The sequence below is a fragment of the Canis aureus genome, chromosome 26 (genome assembly GCF_053574225.1).
Source record: "Canis aureus isolate CA01 chromosome 26, VMU_Caureus_v.1.0, whole genome shotgun sequence".
Lineage (NCBI taxonomy): Eukaryota > Metazoa > Chordata > Mammalia > Carnivora > Canidae > Canis > Canis aureus.
In genome coordinates this window covers 22,009,411-22,030,930 of record NC_135636.1, presented here as the reverse complement: position 1 = coordinate 22,030,930, position 21,520 = coordinate 22,009,411, and the positions used below count along the sequence as shown (strand labels likewise).

At 46.0% G+C, this 21,520-nt stretch overlaps 1 protein-coding gene across 7 annotated transcripts in view; it reads right to left on the bottom strand.

The window, feature by feature from the left end:
• The window catches only part of SLC23A2 (solute carrier family 23 member 2), a 141,902-nt gene extending 132,088 nt beyond the window's left edge, over positions 1-9,814 (bottom strand). For 2 of the 7 annotated variants that reach the window (XM_077872309.1, XM_077872311.1), the window contains exon 1: positions 2,343-2,445. The gene's annotated coding sequence lies outside the window, so the exon portion shown is untranslated. Of the gene's footprint in view, positions 1-2,342; positions 2,460-2,743; positions 2,759-2,947; positions 3,097-9,749 lie in introns of those variants that run through there. The other 5 variants (XM_077872312.1, XM_077872310.1, XM_077872315.1 and 2 more) reach the window with 5 other exon arrangements.
• Positions 9,815-21,520: the final 11,706 nt, after the last annotated feature.

The following is a 21,520-nucleotide window of genomic DNA, read 5'->3' as shown; positions in this document are numbered from 1 at the left end:
ATCTGGCATTGGGAACAGACTAGTGTGTTGGGAGTTTTATAGGAAAGGCCTGGAAACCGGTCAGGGAGGGACTGTAAAATGTTTAAATTAAAAAAGCCTAAGAGGATTAAAGAAAAATAAGTTTTTAAAAAGCTTTCATTTACAAGTACAAAGCACTATATAACTGCAAATTATGTATGACTGCTGACTTTTAATTCCCCTAAGCAAAATGGGAAAATTCCTCAAGGTATCAGTGGTGCCAGAAAGGAGTCTCCAAAAGGACCCCAGGTTTGTTTTTGGAGACACTGAACAGGATTTCTAGATACCAGACCTTAGGTTCCCTGAGGGCAAAAGACTAAGGGTTATTCAACAATGATTTGTTCAACAACACCTGGCACCAAATTAGCAGGTGGACTAATGGAAGGTTACGTGAGCTTGCTCCTGGGACACCTAAATAATTTCTGCACTACTATGACCTCTAGCCTTTGCTATACAAACATGACGGGCAGTGTGGCCGGCATGAAACCTAGCAAAACCCTCTACAATATTCTAGCCCGGTACTTTCATTAAGCATTTTTAAAACATCCTAACAGATGTTCGAACTCAGCTTCATTAACTTTGCCACAGTCAGAAAATACAACTACCATGCAACCATGTAGAAAAAAAAAAAAAAAACTGTCAATATATAAAGTTCTTGAAATACTTTTCTTAAAAAAAAAAAAAAATTTCACTCCCTACTCAGAGCAAAAAAAAAAAAAAAAAAGAGAGAGAGAAATGCCCTGGAATTCAAAGAAAGAAGCTGGTCGCCATTTTGACAAAGGAAATGGTCTAGAAAGCAGATAGCTCTCACGCTCAGGCTGTCAGGTGAAACAGGTAGCCTGGCTGGACACACCTGCTCACCTTCTTTCAACTAACAGGTGTGCCATGTGGGCTTACGCTGCACATCCACTGCTGGCCACTTTAAAAGGCGGGTGCCCAAAAGCTATTTAATTCTGGAGAAGTGAAGGGAGACCACTAGTGACAGGTTCACAAGTGATCCTGGTAGAGGCAACCATAACCCAGTACAGAATTCGGAATCTCTGCGCTGATAGACCTTTTATAAATCTCACCAGATTCAGACACCTTCCAGACTATCCAGGGAAAGTCATGTGCGAAGGTGAAAAGACAGGTGTAGACAAGTGCAAATGGGGGAGGCCCCAGCTCCACAGCATTATTCAAATGCAAACACGTTAAAAAAAAAAAAAAAAAAAAAAAAAAGAAGAAGAAGAAGCTTCAGCGACCCCTGATTTTTGTCTCTGGCTTTAGAGAGGAAGAACTGGCGGCGAGAAGTCACATGGCCAGTTAATGACAGCTCAAGCCAGACAGCCTCGGGACTGTCCTCGGGACTCCGGTCCCAGGGCCTCGCACATCACTGGCCTTCGCAGCACACCCAGACGTCAGCAGGGAGAGCATCTCCCCCCTCCCATCTTCCAGAATCGCAAGAATCAAAGTCACAGCTCCTGCTGACGCCCCAGAGCCAGAAATCCCTTATGGGGGACTCTCTCCCACATGCAATCGCCCTCATTTACCCTTTGCCCTGACAACCAAGAATTTCACATCCGTCACGCTCGCAGCCCCCAGCCTAAGGCCGAGCTCCCGCCGGCTGCCCCCTCCAGGGCGGACCCAGAGTCCACGGCAGGAGAAAATCCCGAGCCCTTAGAGTAGTCACACTCGAAACGTCAATGTCTGCTCCCGGCAAGGCAGCAGCAAGGGGAGTCGGCGACCCCCAGGATCCGGCCGGAGCGAAGGGCCCCGGTGGGAGCAGCGGCTTCTAAAATTACTTGGCGCAGCCTTTGTAGGAGAGGAGAAAGCGGAAAATGCACAAGGCGCCCCCCGCCGCCCTGTTGGTGGCCCTGAGTTCCGGGGCTCGGGAGGTCCGCGCGCGGCCCCGGGAGCGGGGCGAGGGGCGGGCGGCCCCGGGACGCGCGGCCCGAGGCCCGGCGGCGGCGGCGGCGGTGCCCAGCCCGGCCCCGGGGACCCGCTCGCCTCCCGCGGCGCGGCCTGAGGGCCCGAGCGCGCTGGGCTCCCGCGGCGGGCGGCGCGAGCGCCCGGGAGCCGGCCGGGCCCGGGGGTGGAGGGGCGGGGGGCGGAGGCCGGGGGTCGCCGGGCATCCGGGGGCCCCGCGGTCCGGCCGGCGGGGGCGGGGGCGGGGGCGGGCGCCCGGGGGCGGCCCGGGGCGGGGGGCGCAGGCCGCGGCGCGGGGCGGGTGACAGCGCGCGGGGGCCGTGCCAGGCCGGCCTCGTGGGCGCGGCGAGCACCTCGCGGCCCGGCCCGGCAGGTGCGGCTCGCGGGCCGGGCGGGGGGCGCGGCGGCCCGGCTCTCACCTGGCTGCAGCCCGCTGGGCTCCCGTCCTGCCGCCGCGCCTCGGCGCCGCAGTGCCCGCCGCCGCCGCCGCCGCCGCCTCCGGTCCCCGCGACAGCCGCCTGCAAAATGGCGCCGCGGAGGGGCGGGCCGGGGGCGGGGAGCCGCGGAGCCGCCCGCCCCCGCGCCGGCGGGGACCCACCTCCCTCCCCGCCCCGACCCCCGCCCGCCGCGTGCCCCCCGAGGGGCGGCCCCCTCCCCCGCGGGGCCCGGCCCGGCAGCCGCCGCCCCCGTGCCCCGCCGCGTCCCCTGCACCACCGCCTAACGTCCCTGGTCGCTCCCTCCCCGCGTGGAAGTCGCCCCCGCCTCGCGCCCCCGCGCCCCCGCGCCCCGCGCCCTCCCGCCACACCTGCTCCGGGCCCACCTGGCTCGCAGAGCGCGCCCGAGGCTCCCCCGCCCGCTGCCCCTGCACCCGTCAGCGCGGCGGGCAGATCCCGGGGCAGCCGAGCGGCGGACGGGGGCGCGGCGGGGGTGGCGGGGGTGGCGGGGCTGGGGCTCAGGCGATTTCGCCGCTTCTCGGGTTAGGCCTCCGGGTTCCTGGACTCAGTGGGGGAGACGTCCTCATTACCTCGCGCAGACACGGGAACGCCGCCCGGGGACCGTGCTTGGCCGCGGGCTGGGATGCGGCGGCTCCGGGGTGCAGCCCGGGAGCCTGCGTCGGCAGGAAGCCCCCCGCCCCGGCGACGGCCGCCGAGCGGAAAGCCTGCAGGTGAAACGCCGCGCGGCGCAGCCCCGCCTGGAGCGCAGGAGAGCGCACGTGGCTGGGCCCCACCCCCGGGCCGCCGCGGCCCGAGGTCTGCGGGGAGGAACTTGCATTTCTGACAGCTTCCCAGGTGATGCTGCCGCGGCTGCGGCCCGGTGTCACCCTTCGCGAGCCACCGCTGAAGACTCTCTAAATAACATGGCCAGAAACAAACAGAAAACACTAATAATTAGCACCTTCCATCTTGAAACCACTCCGGTGGCTGCTGTTTCCACCCAATAATAACTGACTAGTTCCCCCGAGCAACTCTCGAGAGAGCTGAAGAATTGTGGCCTGTTTGACCTGGCGTGGGGAGGGGCAGATCTTATCATCAGAATTTTCTGCCTGCTTTCCACGGTTTGGGGAACTCCGTGTTATAGGTAGCAGACATATCAATGAGGGGGGAGGCCTAGATGACCAAGTGGGAATTTCGTAAAATACACAAGAATAGTCCGTGTTTGTGAGAATCAATCATGTGTCATCATGTTTACTTCTCTAATAGCTTGTGTGTTTAAAATAGAAGAGTTGGCTGCTAAAATTCAGTACATATTGTCTTGTATGTCAACTATACTTGAATTTTTAAGAATGTATACATTGGAAGGCCAGGTGTTCTGATCCTCATTGAAGATGGAGGAAATAAGAGACACAGATTCTGGGGCACCTGGGGGGCTTAGTGGTTGAGCATCTGCCTTAGGCTCGGGTCAAGATCCCAGGGTTCTAGGATCAAGTCCTGCATCAGGCTCCCCACAGGGAGCCTATTTCTCCCTCTAAGTCTCTGTTTCTCTCTGTCTCTCATGAATAAATAAATAAAATCTTTAAAAAAAGAGAGAGAGAGAGAGAGAGAGTGAGACAAAGATTCTGTGACCAACACCTAGAAAAAAATTCACCTCCCCTCTCCAGGTAACATTCCCAATAGGGAGAGTGCTTTCCAGCCAACCTTTATTTGGGGGGTGGGGGAGTGCTATGTGGGGAACTCCATATTCTAGGTATCATACCTATCAATGAGGGGGGAGGGGTCTATGACCAGCAAGTGCGAATTTCATAAAATAGAGAAGTATAGTCTGTGTTTGGGAGAATCAATCATGTGTCATCTTATTTATTTCTAATAACTCGTATGTTTAAAATACAAGAGTTAGCTGGTAAAATTCAGTACATATTGTCTTATATGTCAACTATACTTGAATTTTAAGAAGTTTATACATTGGAAGGCCAGGTGTTCTGATCCTCATTAAAGATGGAGGAAATAAGAGATGAAGATTCTGTGACCAACACCTAGAGAAAAATTCACCTCCTCTCTCCAGGTAACATCCCCAGGCAAACTTCTTTTGGGGGTGGGGTCGGGGAGGGGAGTGCTATGTGTCCTGCTCAGCCAGGGATGTGAGGTCTGAGATAGAAAAAGGAAAGCTTCTTCAGTACATCTTCAGTGTCTCTTTCTCCCTCACAGATTTTCTCTATCCTAAAAAAACTTCCACCATCCCAGCCTCTCTTCCTTCCCCCTCCTCCCCATCACTCGTTAGGCAGGACTGCTGTCACTACCCACTTTGTCAGATGTCACCATTGACCTTCTAATGGCCAAATCCAATTGCCGGTTTAGAGCCTTTCTTTTCTACAGAGACGACTCTGTAATCTTCCATTGACTTCTGCCTCCTTCTTGAAACCCTTTTAGGGATAATACCACTGAGTCTTGCATGTCCTACAGCCTCCACTTACTTCTCAGTGATGTAAGACTTGCCCCATGATCACCCCTAAAAAGATTAGTTTTTACTAACATTTCTTTTCTCTCCCATCTTTTCCCTTGCTCTCTCCTTCTCAAACCCCTCTGAAAGGCAGCCATTTCCTCATAGTTCCCAATCTCTCTCTCTCTCCCCTAGATGGATATCTTTTTGAACTTCTAGACACACATTTCCCATTGCCCTAGACAACCTTCCTAGATAACACCAAAGAATTTTAAATATGGCATTTACCTATTCCTCTTTCTCCTACTACAAACTTGTTTCTTATCTGGATTCTCTCATTTTGCCACCAGAAACTTTGAAGTTGACTGTGACTGCCTGTCCTTCAGCCTTCATGTCCATTCTGTCAAACTAGAGCCAATTAGAGCAAGGAAGTGTATTCTCTCCTCTGCATGTACCATCCCAGACCCTCATTGGCTCTTCCTTGGACTGCTAGAAAAAGTTTCTCTCTGGCCTCTTGGCCTCAAGAGTTATCTCCAAAGCCATCCTCGTTATCATCCCAAAACACAGAATTGACCACTTCCCCCCATTCTGGAAATTCCTGAGAGACTCATGGTCTACAGAGTAACCTGGTAAAGAAATAGAATATAGGCTATTTCCCAGGACAGCATTCAAGGCCCTTTGCCAGCTAGTCTCCAGCTGCTGCTTTTTTTTTTTTTTTTTTTTTCTGGACAAAGTACTACTTTTTGCTGCTGCCAGACGGGAGTTGGTATCAGGGGATGACCTTGACTTCAACTTGCAGGGTTCTTGTGAGGATTAAATAAGATCATTTATATAAAGTGCTTATTCAGTGCTGGAATACATATCTTGCAGAGTCCATATGTATCCATGTCCTTATTTTTATATAAATATCATCACCAATTCAAAAAATACATGAATAATTTCCTGTTCATTTCATTTTCCTTTTTCCTATTCACTTTCCTTTCCTATTATAGAAGATACAAACCGAGTTTTTTTCTTTCCCTTTAACTTCTCTAAACTAAATCAGCAGAATGCTTTGTGACCTGGATAATTTGATTGAAATTTCTGTCATTTCCAGGCTGTGTTATTTTTGAGAGGTAATTGTAGCTTGGGGCTATTCCATCTTTATACAGTTCTTTTCTTTACAATATTTATTTCCGATATCTCTTGGGAGCATAGAACCAAGATTGGCAAACTTTCCACAAAGGGCCTGATAGAGAAAGTTTTAGGCTTTGTGGGCCAAGAGGCAAAATCGAGGATATTCTATAGGTCGTTGTAAAATGAGAGAAAATGAATTTCCACAGGTTTTTTAAGTGATGAAATTCAAAGTATAACAAGAGCAATTGAGTATAAGCTTTTTGTAGCACAAGTCTGCTAATGAGAACAGGTTTGGGGTATAAGAGGGAATAAGATTTTGCTTAATTTGGGCTCAAAGTTAGTGTCTCCTATCACCAAGTTGGTCACAAATGCCCATCTGTAAAAACCATTCTTAAGGCAGCCCAGTGGCTCAGCGGTTTGGCGCTGCCTGCAGCCTGGGGTGTGATCCTAGAGACCCGGGATCGAGTCCCACATCGGGCTCCCTGCATGGAGCCTGCTTCTCCCTCTGCCTGTGTCTATGAATAAATAAATAAAATCTTAAAAAAAAAAAAAAAAACATTCTTAGCTGGTACAAAAACAGGCCATGAGTCATAGTCTGCTGACCCCTGATCTAAACCATAACTCCCCTCACTGGGGTTGTCTTTTCAGGGTAATATGGGGCTGATATCATTTACAATAGATCTTCAATGATAGAAAAAAGCAAAATGATGGTCTTTTCAAAGTCTTTTCTTCTGACTCTGAGAAAGTGCTTGGAGCAGAGGGCAAAAGCTTCATCACGTCTTGGTGTCAGAGGAACTGACAATTTCTAAAACAGACTCACATTAGGACATGCCCAGGTATGAGGCAGCCTGGGAGAGCTCAAGATTGGCCTCAATATTCTCTCTCTCTCTCTCTCTCTTTTGTCCCCACACGTTTAATGATCTTCGTTGCAGCATTGTTTCAAATAGGAAAAAAAAATTGAAACACAACTCAGGGGCACCTGGGTGGCTAAGTCAGTAAAACATCTGTTTTCAGCTCAGGTCATGATCCCAGAGTCCTGGGATCCAGCCCTGCATGGAGCCCTGTCTCAAGCTCCTAGATGAGCCTCCTCGAGATGAGCTCCAAGTGGGGCTCCCGTGGCAGGCTCCCTGCTCAGTGGAGAGCCTGCTTCTCCCTCTCTTGCCTGCTCCTTCTCTCTCTCACTATCTCTGTCACTATATCTGTTTCTCTCTCTCAAATAAAATCTTTTTAAAAATAAAATTAAAATGGGCAGCCTGGGTGGCTCAGCAGTTTGGTGCTGCCTTCAGCCCAGGGCGTGATCCTGGAGACCTGAGATCCAGTCCCACGTCAGGCTCCCCGCATGGAGCCTGCTTCTCCCTCTGCCTGTGTCTCTGCCTCTCTGTCTCTGTGTCTCTCATTAATAAATAAATAAAAATCTTTTTTAAAAAATTAAAAAATAAAATTTAAAAAAAGAAACACAACCCAAATGTGCATCAACTGGAGAATGGCTGAATAAACTGTAGTATAAGCACTGTAGCCCCAGCCTCTTTTCTATTTTTTAATTTTTTAATTTTTATTACTTTAAAGATTTCATTTATTCATTTGGCAGAGAGAGAGAGAGAAAGCACAAGCAGGGGGAGCAGCAGAGGGAGAGGGAGAAGCAGGCTCCCCACCGAGCAGGGAGCTCAACATGGGGCTAGATCTCATCACTACCTGAGCCGAAGGCAGACGCTTACAAACTGAGCCACTCAGGAGTCCATGATCTTTTTAAAATTATTGTATAATTCACATACCATAGTATTCACCATTTAAAGTATACAGTTCAGTGGTTTTTACTATATTGGCAAAGCTGTAAGGCTGTTACCACTATGTAACTTCAGAATATTTCATCACCCCAAAAAGAAACCCTATACCTATTATTAGCAGTTTACCCCCACTTTCCCCCTCCCTCCAGCCCCTGGCAGCCACTAATCTACACTCTATTGCTATGGATTTGCCTATTCTGGGCATTGAATAAATAAAATCATATTAATATGTGGTCCTCTGCAATCAGCTTTTTTCACCCAGTACAATGTTTTCAAGGTTCATCCATGTTGTAGCTGTGTCAACACTCTGTTTCTTTTTTTTTTTTTTTTTAAGATTTATTTATTCAGGGGTGCCTAGGTTGCTCAGTCAGTTAGGCATCTGCCTTTGACTCAGGTAGTAATCCCAGGGACCTGGGATTGAGCCCTGCATCAGCTCCCTGCTCCGAGGCAAACCTGCTTCTCCCTCTCCCTCTGCTGCTCCCCCTGCTTGTGCTCTTGCTCTGTCAAATTGATAAATAAAATCTTTTTTTTAAGATTTTTATTTATTTATTCTTGAGAGAGAAAGTCAGAGACACAGGCAGAGGGAGAAGCAGGCCCCATCCTGGGAGCCCAACATGGGACTCGATCCTGTGTTCCCAGGATCACGGCCCAGGCCGAAGGCAGGCGCTAAACCGCTGAGCCACCCGGGCTACCCAATAAAATCTTTTTTGAAAAATTATTTATTGGGTGGCCCTGGTGGCCCAGCGGTTTAGCTGAGATTACTTCCTGACCTGAAACCAAGAGTCTGACACTCAAATGACTGCACTACACAGGCACCTCTTGTTTCTTTTTATATTTGTGTCTGTAACATAAAATTTACCATTTTAACCATTGAAGTGTACAGTTCAGGGGTATTAAGTCCATTCACACTGTTTCGTAATCATTGTCACTATCTACCTCCAGAATGAATTCATTATCCCAAACTGAAACTATGTCCCCATGAAACACTAACAAATTAATAACATCCAAGGCTGGTAAGAGCACAATGTGCAGACTTTCTCAAAATCTGTGGGAAGGAGTCTAAGTTGGTCTATCTTTTGGGAATATAATTTCACAATATCTCTCTGTTTCAATGCACAACCCGTATCTGCTAAAATATCTATTTAAATGTACATATCCAGGGATTCCTGGATGGCTCAGGGGTTGAGTGTCTACCTTCGGCCCAGGGCATGATCCCAGAGTCCCAGGATCAAGTCCCACGTCGGGCTCCCTGAGGGGAGCCTGCTTCTCCCTCTGCCTGTGTCTCTGCCTCTCTTTCTGTGTGTCTCATGAATAAATAAATAAAATATTTTAAAAACAAAAATAAAAATAAATGTACACACCTGGGGCACCTGGGTAGGTCAGCGGTTCCCACAGGGAACCTGCTTCTCCCTCTGCCTATGCCTCTGCCTCTCTCTGTGTGTCTTTCATGAATGAATGAATAAAATTTTTTTAGTAAAAATAATAATAAATAAATGTACACACCCTTACCCCAGAATACCAGTTCTGGGAATGGGGAATGGGTCTGACACAAGTCCACATTGGAGAGCACAGGGATTTATGCACATTGTGCTCAAGGAAGCAAACTTCTGTGCCCCTTGAGCCTCCTCCACACCCCCTGACCTCACTCAGCAGCCCATTCCTGGCCTCCTGGCTCTCTCTCCCCAACCCTCTCACTGTGCTCTAGCTGAGCCGTGCGCCCACCTGAACCAACTGAAGTCCAGCCTGGTCAGCCACGAAGGCCTGCACCAGGACACCAGAGGGGTCTCCCATCTGAACAGCCCTCTGCCCTTTATTTGTCCTTCACAAGTGACCTCTCCTACCTGTACTCCCCCACCCCCACCAATAACCTCAAAGTCCCTGTCTAACCATGTGGTCCCTCAGACCCACCTGCCAGTGAGGGACCCTTCCTCCTTCCAGCCTCCCCAGAGATGCCCCTCCCTCAGGCAGCCTCCTATGCATCTCAGCACTCACCACCCTTTCTACTGCCCACATCCTAACCATTCTAGTACCTCTCTCCCCTTCTCCACTCACCTTCTAGAAGTGAAGAGCCACCTCCAGTCCCTGTCTCAGTCCTGACGTCCTCTCACTTCTCCTGGCACTCTGGCTTCTGTCCTCTGAATCTACGCAAGTAAACTAGCCATTTCCTCCAAATTGCACAATCTAGGGCATCTTTTCTGTGTGTAACTTACTAGAACTTTCTGGAGGCATTTGGCACAACTGGCGGTGTGTTCTGTCAGGAAAAATCTCTCCTCCCTTGGCTTTGTGGCTGCACTTCCTACTGGTTCTTCTGTCTCTGGTCATGTATTGTCCCCTCACCTCCTTCTCAGACTCCAATTCCTCCTATCCCTTCAGACAGGGGAGGGACAAGAGAGGGAGAGTGTGTTGGGAGAGGGAGAGTGTGTCCATTTCTGTTTTCTCCTCAAAAATCCCTTTAGAGCCTTGGCTGTTCCTTCTGCTTGGATCATCTTAACCTTTCCTCAGGATCATTCTTGCCCATTGTTTAAGTCCCACCACCTTGGCCTCTCCTGGAAATCTACCCCCTGAGCTCCTAGGTTGGTGTAAATGTACCCCTGCATACCTCCCAGGATTCAGAATGAAACTATATTGAAACAATTTGTTTTCCTGTCTTGTTCCCCTGCCTCACTAATTGATAGCTCCTCCAGGGCAGATATCTTGATTTGTGTAACTGCATGCTGCTCCTCACTTGATACCTGCCCCATAGTAGATGCTCAGTAAGTAGTAAGGATTTCAGCTGTTGGAGGGAAACACCCTGGCCTGAGCACTGATGAAAGATGCAGTATGGGGTCGCCTGGGTGGCTCTGATCTTGGGGTCCTGGGATGGAGTCCCACATCGGGCTCCCCACAGAGAGTCTGCTTCTCCCTCTGCCTCTGTCTCTGCTTGTCTCAGGATTAACTCTACGTTCCTGAAGAATTGGAAACCAAGAGGGAGAGGCAAAACACAAAGGCCTCAAATGCCTGGGGAAATGCTTTTGTTCAGTAAAGGAGTCTTTTGAGTCTAGAACCTCATGGTCTTAGTCTCTGGAGGGGAAGGGTAAGTGAAGGGACAAAAATCCATCAGTAATTACATAAAGTAGGAAAGAGGTAAAATTAACCCAAGCTGTTGGAATTCAGGATGCTGTCACCTCTGTGCAGGGGACAGAGACTAAGGAGAGAGACCCCACAAGGTCTTCTGATTAGCTGATCACGTTCTATGCCTTGATCTGGGCACTAGGCATGCAGCCATATTCACTTTGTGAGATTTCATTAGGCTGCACACTTATATGTGTTTTTCTGTATGTCTATTACAGAGCATTTTTATTAAGTCATAAGTGCAATAACTAGACAGAAAAAAATTATGTTCAATACATAGGGTGTGTTTGGGGTTTTTTGTTTGTTTGTTTTTTGGTTTTTTGTTTGTTTGTTTGTTTTAGATTTTATTTATTCATGAGACACACAAAGGGAGAGGCAGAGAAATAGGCAGAGGGAGAAGCAGGTGGGACTCGATCCCAGGACCCTGGGATCATAACCTGAGCCGAAGGCAGATGCTCAACCACTGAGCCACCAGGCATCCCAAATTGAGTGCTTCCTGTTTTATTTTTTTTTAAATGTTTATTTATTTATGATAGTCACACAGAGAGAGAGATAGAGAGAGGCGGAGACATAGGCAGAGGGAGAAGCAGGCTCCATGCACTGGGAGCCTGACGTGGGATTCGATCCCGGGTCTCCAGGATCGCGCCCTGGGCCAAAGGCAGGCGCCAAACTGCTGTGCCACCCAGGGATCCCTGCTTCCTGTTTTAAATAACGTGGCCCATCTCCAGAAGAAAGTGGAGATGAAAAAAAAAAAAGAAAAAGAAAAAAGAAAAGTGGAGATGAAGCCCCTACCTAGAGCAGGCCCTGAGGTGGAAAGTGAGGCCCAGGGAGGTGAATTGGTCCAAGCTACTGTAGCCAGGAATGTGTACTTTAGGAAACAAAGACATGCATATACACTACGGGATGTGAAGGTTTATTTTAGAATATTTCTTTGATCTTCAAACAAATGTGTCATACAACTCACGCAGGCTTGGGGAAAGGCACAGGGTTCCAACTCCACCTCTGCCTTATGGATGACCTTGGGGAAATCATTTTACCAGCCTATATGTAGGTCTCCCCATATGCAAAGTCAAGATAATTCTGTCTGCCCCATCCACCACCTCGGCTGGAAAGCATTGAATGATATCATTACTGTGAACATGTTTTCTGCAAATGTTTTTTATATCCCTTTACAAATACAAAGTATTAGTATAAGAGGCCTAATCTAGTTGCAGGACTGAGTCCACAGTTGGTTTTGAGCCCATAATCACATACTCAATCTTTCCCTAGAGTATGTTTACACTTCATTTATTTGAAATTTCATTCTCTTTGTTTTTGATAAGGTCTCCAGCTATGTAAGCTCACTTGGAATTTAGGTCCTTTGTGTCCAGACTGTTGGCTACACCACTCACTCATCTGATATAGGTTCATACAGCCATTCTTGATCACATGCTGATGATCACATGTACCTGGTAGGCATGGGGCTAGACACCATTGACAGAACGATAGATAGGAAATTCATCTCACCTGCACCAAGTGACTCTGTATACTGGTAAGTATGGAGAATAGAGGAGAAATCGTCTACCCAGTGTCTGGCTGGGTTCCTGGTTGCTGTTCAGTGGACTTTTTTTTAAGACATGAGATGGCAAAAAAAAAAAAAAAAAAAAAAACATGAGATGGCAACCAGTAAATAAGTAAATAAAAATTAATTATGTCTGTGGTAAGTGCTAAAAAGGAGTCATAAAAAAAGCTATGATCCAGATTGGGGTGCCATCAGAGGTAAGGTAATGAAGAAGCACTAAAAAGGAGACATTATTCCTGAGCTTTGAAGAAGCCAGTTATGCAAAGAGCTGGGAAAAGAACTTTCCAGAAAGAGGAGGCAACAAGTACAAAGGTCCTAGGGCAGGAAAGAACTTAACGCATTTGAGAAACTGAGGAGCCACTGATATGATTGGGATGTGGACAGTAGGAGGACAAACGAAATGAATGAGATTGAAGAGGAGGTCATGAGGGGGCTAAATGGAGCAGGTCTTCTAAGTATGATGGGAAATCATCAGAGGGTTCCAGCAAAAGTGACACGACCTCATTTCTTTTTTTTTTTTTTTAGGTTTTATTTATTTATTCATGAGAGACACAGAGAGAGAGAGAAGCAGAGACACAGGCAGAGGGAGAAGCAGGCTCCACACAGGGAGCTTGATGTAGGACTCAATCCTCTGACCCCAAGATCACAACCTGAGCTGAAGGCAGGCACTTAACCGTTGAGCCACCCAGACCTCCCAATGACCTCACTTCTGTTTTATTTTATTTTATTTTATTTTATTTTATTTTATTTTATTTTATTTTATTATTATTATTTTTTGCATTTCTGTTTTTTGTGGTTTTTTTGCATTTTTTTGCATTTTTTTTTTTTTTGCATTTCTGTTTTAAGATCACTCCACTGCCCTGTGGAGAATGGATAGGAAGCCCAAGTGTTGAGCAAATCAAACATGGAGGAATTACAGTTTAGGTGGAAGATGGTAGCTTGCCCTGGGATGAGAGCAGGAGAAATGGAGATGAGGAACATATCAAAGTACTTTGGATATAAAAGTGACAGGGCTTGCTAATGGGCTGCATATGGAGCACAGAGGAAAGAGTGGAATCAGGGGGTGCCTGAGCTTGGAGCTTAGGCAGCCAATAGGTGAGGGGCCACTCTGTCGATGGGGGATGGATGGAGGAGGGGCTGGGGTGGAAAGACTTCCATCTGTGACATCCCCAGAGGAAACAGTTGCATAGCTGCCTCCAGATTCCCTTACTAGCCTCAGGGAGAAGGATAGGGCTGGAGTTGTGCACATCTGAGCCAGCAGTGCTATGTGATATTTAAAGCCAATGGATTCACTAGGATCATGGAGGGAAAGAGCATAAAGGGAAAGGAGTAGGAGTGGGGCCCGGGGGCTCCTCCAGCACAAGAGACTGCATCCAAAGCAGGAGAGGACGGCGGGTGAAGAGGACACAGAACATCAACATAGTTGATGGGAACTCCCCAGCAGTAACACATCCCTTAATAAATCATACTCAGCCCAGTTGGAGGGCATAGAGAGGAAAATTATGATGCAAAACGGGTTCATGCATGAGACTGGCCTGGAGAAAACCAGAGATCTTGGTCTGAGGGGGGTTAGATCCTTTTTTAAAAAAATGGGGCATCGGGATGCCTGGGTAGCTCAGTGGTTGAGCATCTGCCCTCAGACCAGGGCGTGTTCCTGGGGTCCTGGGATTGAGTCCCTCATCGGGCTTGCTACAAGGAGCCCGCTTCTCCCTCTCCCTCTCTGTCTCTGTCTTTCCTGAATAAATAAATAAATACAATTTTTAAAAGGGACTTAAGATGGACAGATAAAAAAAAAGGCAATGTTGATGCAATAAATGAGCTTTAAAAGAAAGCAAAACTAGAGCACAATACCTACAATAGAGCACACAGCTTAGTGAGCTGATTGATGAATTTCTACCTATATGCACCTGTGTAAGTATAAGCTAAAATGTACATATACATATGTGTGTGTGTGTAAATATATATGTATTTATATACACAGATACACACACTTTATAGGAGTCTGGAAATAGCCTCCTATATACAGGCTATTTCCAGATTCCCTTTTTTTTTTTAAGATTTTATTTATTTATTCATGAGAAACACACATAGAGAGAGAGGCAGAGACACAGGCAGAGAAGCAGGCTCCATGCAGGGAGCCCGACGTGGGACTCGATCCCAGGTCTCCAGGATCAGGCCCCGGGGCTGAAGGCAGCACTAAACTGCTGAGCCACCCAGGCTGCCCTGAACTTTGTATATACAGAATTGTGCAGCATGTCCTCTTTTGTGTCTGGTGGCTTTAACTCAACATAATGTCTGACATTGATTCACGTTGTTCAAAGTGACAGAAATTCAATCCTTTTCGCTACTGCACAGACTTCTATTGCATGAAGACCATCATTTATTTACTCTTTCTGCCACAGATGGACATTGGGATTACTCCCAGTTGGGAATATTCTATGCTATGAGCCTTTATATACAAGTATTTTGTAAAAGGTTTACATTTAAGTTTCTGTGTGGTTCTAAGAATAGCCTCAGATAAGTACCAGAAGAGTTTTGTTAAAACTCAAGGAGATAAAAAAAAAAAAAAAAAAAAAACTCAAGGAGATAGAAAGACGGAATCCTTCCAGCTAGAGTTGCCATATATGTTTGGAACATCCATATACTAAAAAAATATTCATTATATATCTGAAGTTCACATTTAATTGGGCATCATGTATTTTTATTTACTAAGTCTGGTAACCCTGTCAGACCTGGCCTCATTTTTGTATATGGTAGGTTTTTAATAAGATATTTTTAATGGGCAAGAGTGCACCTGGATGTGTCTCTCCTCCATGAACTCATGCTAACCAGATCTCCCATGTAAAAAAGCCTCCTGGATATCTTAACCCAAAGAAAATTTAAAAACTAATTCAAAAAGGGGTGCCTGCAATAGCCAAACTATGGAAAGAACCCAGATGTCCCTCGACAGATGAATGGATAAAGAAGATGTGGTATGTATATATATACAATAGAATACTACTCTGCCATCAAAAAATGAAATCTTGCCATTTGCAGTGAAATGAATGGAACTAGAGGATATTATGCTAAGTGAAATAAGTTAATCAGAGAAAGACAATTATCACAAGCTCTCATATGTGGAATTTAAGAAACAAAACAGAGGATCATAGGGGAAGAGAGGAAAAAATAAAACAAAATCAGAGAGGGAGACAAATTGTAAGAGTCTCTTATTCATAGGAAACAAACAGAGGGTTGATGCAGGGGAGGGGATGGGGATAGGGTAACTGGGTGATGGACATTAAGGAGGGCACATGATATAATGAGTACTGGGTATTATATAAGACTGATGATTCATTAACCTCTACTTCTGAAACCAATAATACATTATGTTAATTAATTGAATTTAAAAATTTTTAAAAGAAAAAACAAACAAAAAGGGGTGCCTGCCCCTTGCTATTCTTTTTTTTTTTTTAAAGATTTTATTTATTCATAGAAACACAGAGAGAGAATGAGAGGCAGAGACACAGGCAGAGGGAGAAGCAGGCCCCATGCGGAGAGCCGGACGTGGGACTGGATCCAGGGTCTCCAGGATCACGCCCTGAGCCGCAGGCGGCACTAAACAGCGGCGCCACTGGGGCTGCCCGCCCCTTGCTATTCTTGATGTCATGAGTTCAAGCCCCATGTTGGGTGTAGAGATTACCTAAATAAATAAAACTTTAAAAAAAAAAAAAAGGACACTCAAGAAAAAAAACAAAAAGATAACATGCACTCCTACATTTATTGCAGCATTATTTACAATAGCCACGATATGGAAGCAACCTAAGTGTCTATCAATAGATGAATGGATAAAGAAAATGTGATGTATACATGCAATGGAATATTGCTCAGCCATAAAAAGGATGAGATCTTCCTATTTATGAAAACATGGATAGACTGAGGGTATTATGCTAAGTGAAATAAGTCAGAGAGAAATAAGTACCATATAATTTACATGTGGAATCTAAAGACAAAACAACAAACAAGCAAAACAGATAGAAGACTCATTCAGAGGAAAACTGGGGTTGCCAGAGGGTAGGACTATGGGAAAAATGGGTGAAGGGCAGAGGGAGATACAGGCTCCCAGTTACGGAATTAATAAGTCATGGGGATGAAGGGTACAGCATAGGGAATATAGTCAATGGTATTGCAGTAGCGTGGTGCAGTGACAGGAGTTATACTTATGGCGAGCACAGCATAACATGTAGACCTGTCAAATCACTATGTTGTACGTCTGAAACTCATGTAACATTGTGTGTCAACTATACTTCAATTAAAAACAAAGAAAAAGGGATCCCTGGGTGGCGCAGCGGTTTGGCGCCTGCCTTTGGCCCAGGGCGCGATTCTGGAGACCCGGGATCGAATCCCACGTCGGGCTTCCGATGCATGGAGCCCGCTTCTCTCTCTGCCTGTGTCTCTGCCCCTCTCTCTCTCTCTGTGACTATCATGAATAAATAAATAAAATCTTTAAAAAAAAAAAAAGAAAAAAAAAAAAGGAAAAAACCTTCTGAGGCATTTAGCCCAGTGTTGGCCATCCTCTGGAGAGGTGGGATCTATATTTATTTGCTTGTTCTGATTTTCTTTTAATAAGTTTTTTTTAAGATTTATTTATTTATGATAGAGAGAGAGAGAGAAAGAGAGGCAGAGGGAGGGAGAAGCAGGCTCCATGCCGGGAGCCTGACGTGGGACTCGATCCTGGGGCTCCAGGGCTCCAGGATCACACCCGGGGCCAAAGGCAGGCGCCAAACCGCTGAGCCACCCAGGGATCCCCTAATAACAAGTTTATTCTAGAATCTAGATCCAACATATAGAGGTGTGGAACTGTGTGTCAGAAAATGCTGATCACTGCCGAAAAATCTGATTTTGAAATGGATTATTTCTTCTTCTGGTGTTTATAGGTGCCTGCTCTTTGGGGCTGCCTCACCACAGTTCTGCAGACACTTATTTGCACAAGCAGACAGCCTCTAAGGACAGACAGCCTCTGCTAGAGCAACCCTTGTCACCACACTTCAAAATACTGTCCCCTCAATAAATAAATAAATAAATAAATAAATAAATAAATAAATAAATAAATACTGTCCCCAAGCTGCTACCTGCCATTTGCTCCCCATCATGTCTTCCCTACCTAATTTCTTTAAATGGAAATTATATGTGGAAATAGCTTATCAGCTTATTCAGGGCATAAAAATAGAGTCCACAAATCAATTTTTTATTTTTTTTATTTTATTTTTTTTTCACAAATCAATTTTTTAAATACAGACTTTAAGTGATATAGATAATTAAGATACAACTTTTTTTTTTAAAAAGATTTTATTTATTTATTCATGAGAGACAGAGAGAGAGAGGCAGAGACACAGGCAGAAGGAGAAGCAGGCTCCTCACAGGGACCCTGGGATCACGCCCTGAGCTGAAGGCAGACGCTCAACTGCTGAGCCACCCAGGTGTCCCAAGATACAACTTTTTTATCTTTAATTTATATCATGACAAATACTGGTTATAGAAAATGTAAATCAAAACAAGGAAGCATGTTTTGCCTCTCAAATCGGCAAAAATGCCCGAAAGCGCGACACATTGTGCTGGTGACAATGTGAGGAGGTGAAAACTCTCCCACATTCCTGATGATAGTGTTAAATTGGTACAACCTTTCTGGAAACCTTAGTAATACACATTGTAAAACTTTGAAAACATGTCTGCCTTTTAATCTTTCAAGACTACTCATTGAAGTTTATCCTAAGGAAATCATTAGAGATGTATGCAAAGATTTATGGCCATTGATGTCTATCGTAGCATGGTTTATACTGATAAAAATTTGGAAGTCTCCCGAGTGTCTAATAAGAGAAAATTGTTAAATACATTGCAGCACAAGTGTTCTACAACCATTCTGTTTGATGATGTACAGAAATAGCAAATGACAGGAAAAAGCGTTCCCGGAATGTAAGTGAAAAGTAGATTAAAATGTATATGTACTAGATTGCTTTGGGCTGAAACTCACACAGAATGCTGAGTTCTACTTCTGTGGAAGAGATAATGAATATAAGGAGGTAAGGAAAATGTGTTCTGTCTGACAGCCAGAAGCCCAGAGGTAAGGATGGGTTTGTGCTGATGAGTGGCTTGATGACATCTTCAAAGACCCAGGTTCTTTTCATCTGTTGTCCCATCTCATCAACAAAGCAGCCTACCTCCCCTCGGGGTTGCAAGATGGCTCCACAGCTCCTGGTGTCATATGCAGGTGACAGCAATGCCCAACCGAAGAAGAGTGACCATTTTATCCTATGCATTTTATTTTTTCAGAGCAAGGAACTCTTTTCCAATGGTCATCACCAGAACCTCACAACTAGGGATGCCTGGCTGGCTCAGTCAGGGGAGCCTGCGACTCTGATCTCAGGGTTATGAGTAGCCCTGTGGTGGGGGTAGAGATTATTTAAAATCTTTTTTTTTTTTAAGATTTTATTTTGATTTATTCATGAGACATACAGAGAGAGACAGAGACATAGGTAGAGGGAGAAGCAGGCTCCCTGTGGAGAGCCTGATGGGGGACTCGATCTCAGGACCCCAGGATCATGACCTGAGCCAAAGGCAGACACTCAACCACTGAGCCACCCAGGTGCCCCTAAAAAGCAAAATCTTAAAGAGGAGGAGGAGAAGGAGAAGGGGAAGGAGGAGGAGGAGAAGGAGGAGAAGGAGGAGAAGGAGAAAGGGAAAGAAGAAGAAGAAGAAGAAGAAGAAGAAGAAGAAGAAGAAGAAGAAGAAGAAGAAGAAGAAGAAGAAAAAAAAGAGGAGGAGGAGGAAGAGGAGGAGGAGGAGGAGGAGAGGAGCAGGAGGAGAAGGGGGAGGAAGAGGAAAGGAGGAAAAGAGGGAAAAGAGGGAGAAGGAGAAGAAGAACCTCATATATCAGCTCAACTGATCAGAAAGGCCCCTCAAAGGGTAATCCTTAAGCCAGCAGCATCAACTGGGAATTGTTTTAAAAGACAAATTCTTGGAGTGGGCCCCACCCCCAGATTTTCTAAATCTGAAACTCTGGGGGTGGGACCCAGGAATCAGTGTTTTAACAAACCATCTGGGTGATTATAATGTTTGAAAACCATGGAGTTGGACTATTCAGGATTTGCTCTTATATTGGGAATACCTGAAAAGATGCCTTTTGCTGGTTGATTTCGGGATTCATTTTCTAGTGCATCTTCCTGGACTACAAAGGCTAGAAGCTAAAACAACATTTCGACCTGTCAAAATGCTCATGTGATTTTCTCTATGAAAGCTGAGTCACGTGGAGGAGAGACAACACTCAGAGAATAGTGACTTGCTAGTGTGAACTTGGCATTGAGGTTGGGGTCCTGGAGGTGGTAGGTATGGCAGCAGCTTCTTCATTTGCAACATCCTGACTGTGGCAGGGACAACAGAACTCTTGGCACCCCAGTTCTGTGTGGTCTGGGGGGTCATTCTGTAACTTCTTTTTCATTGCAGTAAAAAACACACAGCATTAAATTTGCCGTCTTAACCATTTTCTTTTCTTTTCTTTTTTTTTTAAAGATTTTTTATTTATTTATTCAGAGAGAGAGAGAGAGAGAAAGACAGGCAGAGGGAGAAGCAGGCTTCATGCAGGTAGCCCGATGTGCGACTCGATCCGGGGTCTCCAGGATCACACCCCAGGCTGCAGGCAGCCCTAAACCGCTGTGCCACCGGGGCTGCCCTCTTAACCATTTTCTTAAATATTGTATTTATTAATTTAGAGAGAGAGAGAGAGAACATGAGTGAGGAGAGGGGCAGAAGTAGTGAATCTCAAGCAGATCCCTCACTGAGTGTGGAGTCCAATATAGGGCTCAATCTCAGGACTCTGAGATCATGACCTGAGCCGAAATCAAGAACCGGATGCTTGGGACACCTGGATGGCTCATGGGATGCCTGGGTGGCTCAGTGGTTGAGTGTCTGCCTTGGGCTCAGGGCTCAGAGTCCTGGGATCGAGTACCACATGAGGCTCTCTGCGTGGAGCCTGCTTTCTCTCTCTGCCTGTGTCTCTGCCTCTCTCTCTCTCTCTCTCTCTGTCTCTCATGAATAAATAAACAAAATCTTTACAAAAAAAAAAAAAAAGAACCGGATGCTTAACCGACAAAGCTATCCAGAACTGGCCATAATTTGCCCACCACTAGCACAGACCATGTTTCTTCAGCCCTGCCAATGATTCTGTAAGCAACACATATCATTTTCTGCTAGAGTATAGACTATGTTGCCTGCCACTAAGAATCCTGAATAATAAAATTTGAATGAACTGGTGTTCTGTTAACAAGGGGGAATGGCAGTTGGGTTAGCAACCAGTATCATTTCCTACAAAAGACACTATATTTAGTAAAAGAGAAAAATAGTAGATGAGAGAGAAGACTGGAAGGGGATTGTGATAGCCAACCTTCTCTATGGCCCCCAATGATCTCATTTCCTGTTATTCACACACTTAGGAATGGTTTACAGGTAGATCAATGGTTTACAGGGTAGTTCTCCCCCATAGTGAATAGGGCAGACCTGTGTAATCAAAAAATGTTGAAGAAATGACAATGTGTGCCTTCCAAGGTCAGCTGTGCAGTATAGGCCACTAGAAACAAAAGCACAGAGAAGCCAGGTGAGTGGCATACAGAAGCAGTCAATGGGACTCTTGAGCCCCTGGGTGGCTCACTGAGTGAGTCTACTAATACCCCATGTGGGCATTTTTAAGATGTTTGTGAAGAAACTCATTGTCACTAGTGTGTAGGATGGAGCAATGGGCAAAGAGATGGAGAGAAAGACTACTTAGAAGGTGATGAAAAGTCTGGATAAGAAGTAATGAGTGCTAAGGTAGTGAGGATACACACCCAGAGCCAGGCTGGAAAAACCCAGCTCTGTGAGCTTTGAAGAATTGCTTAACCTCTCTGAGTCCATTATAATAATAGTGAAAAAATAAGAGTAGGGGTAGTAACATTTCCTGAGCACTTCACTCTTCTCAAGACACTGCTTGTTCCAGGGGTACCTGGGTGGCTCAGTGGTTGAGCATCTGCCTTTGGCTCAGGCCATGGTCCCGGGGTCCTGGGATCAAGTCCCACATTGGACAACCTGCATGGAGCCTGCTTCTCACTCTCCCTTTGTCTCTGTCTTTCTCTCTGTATCTCTCATG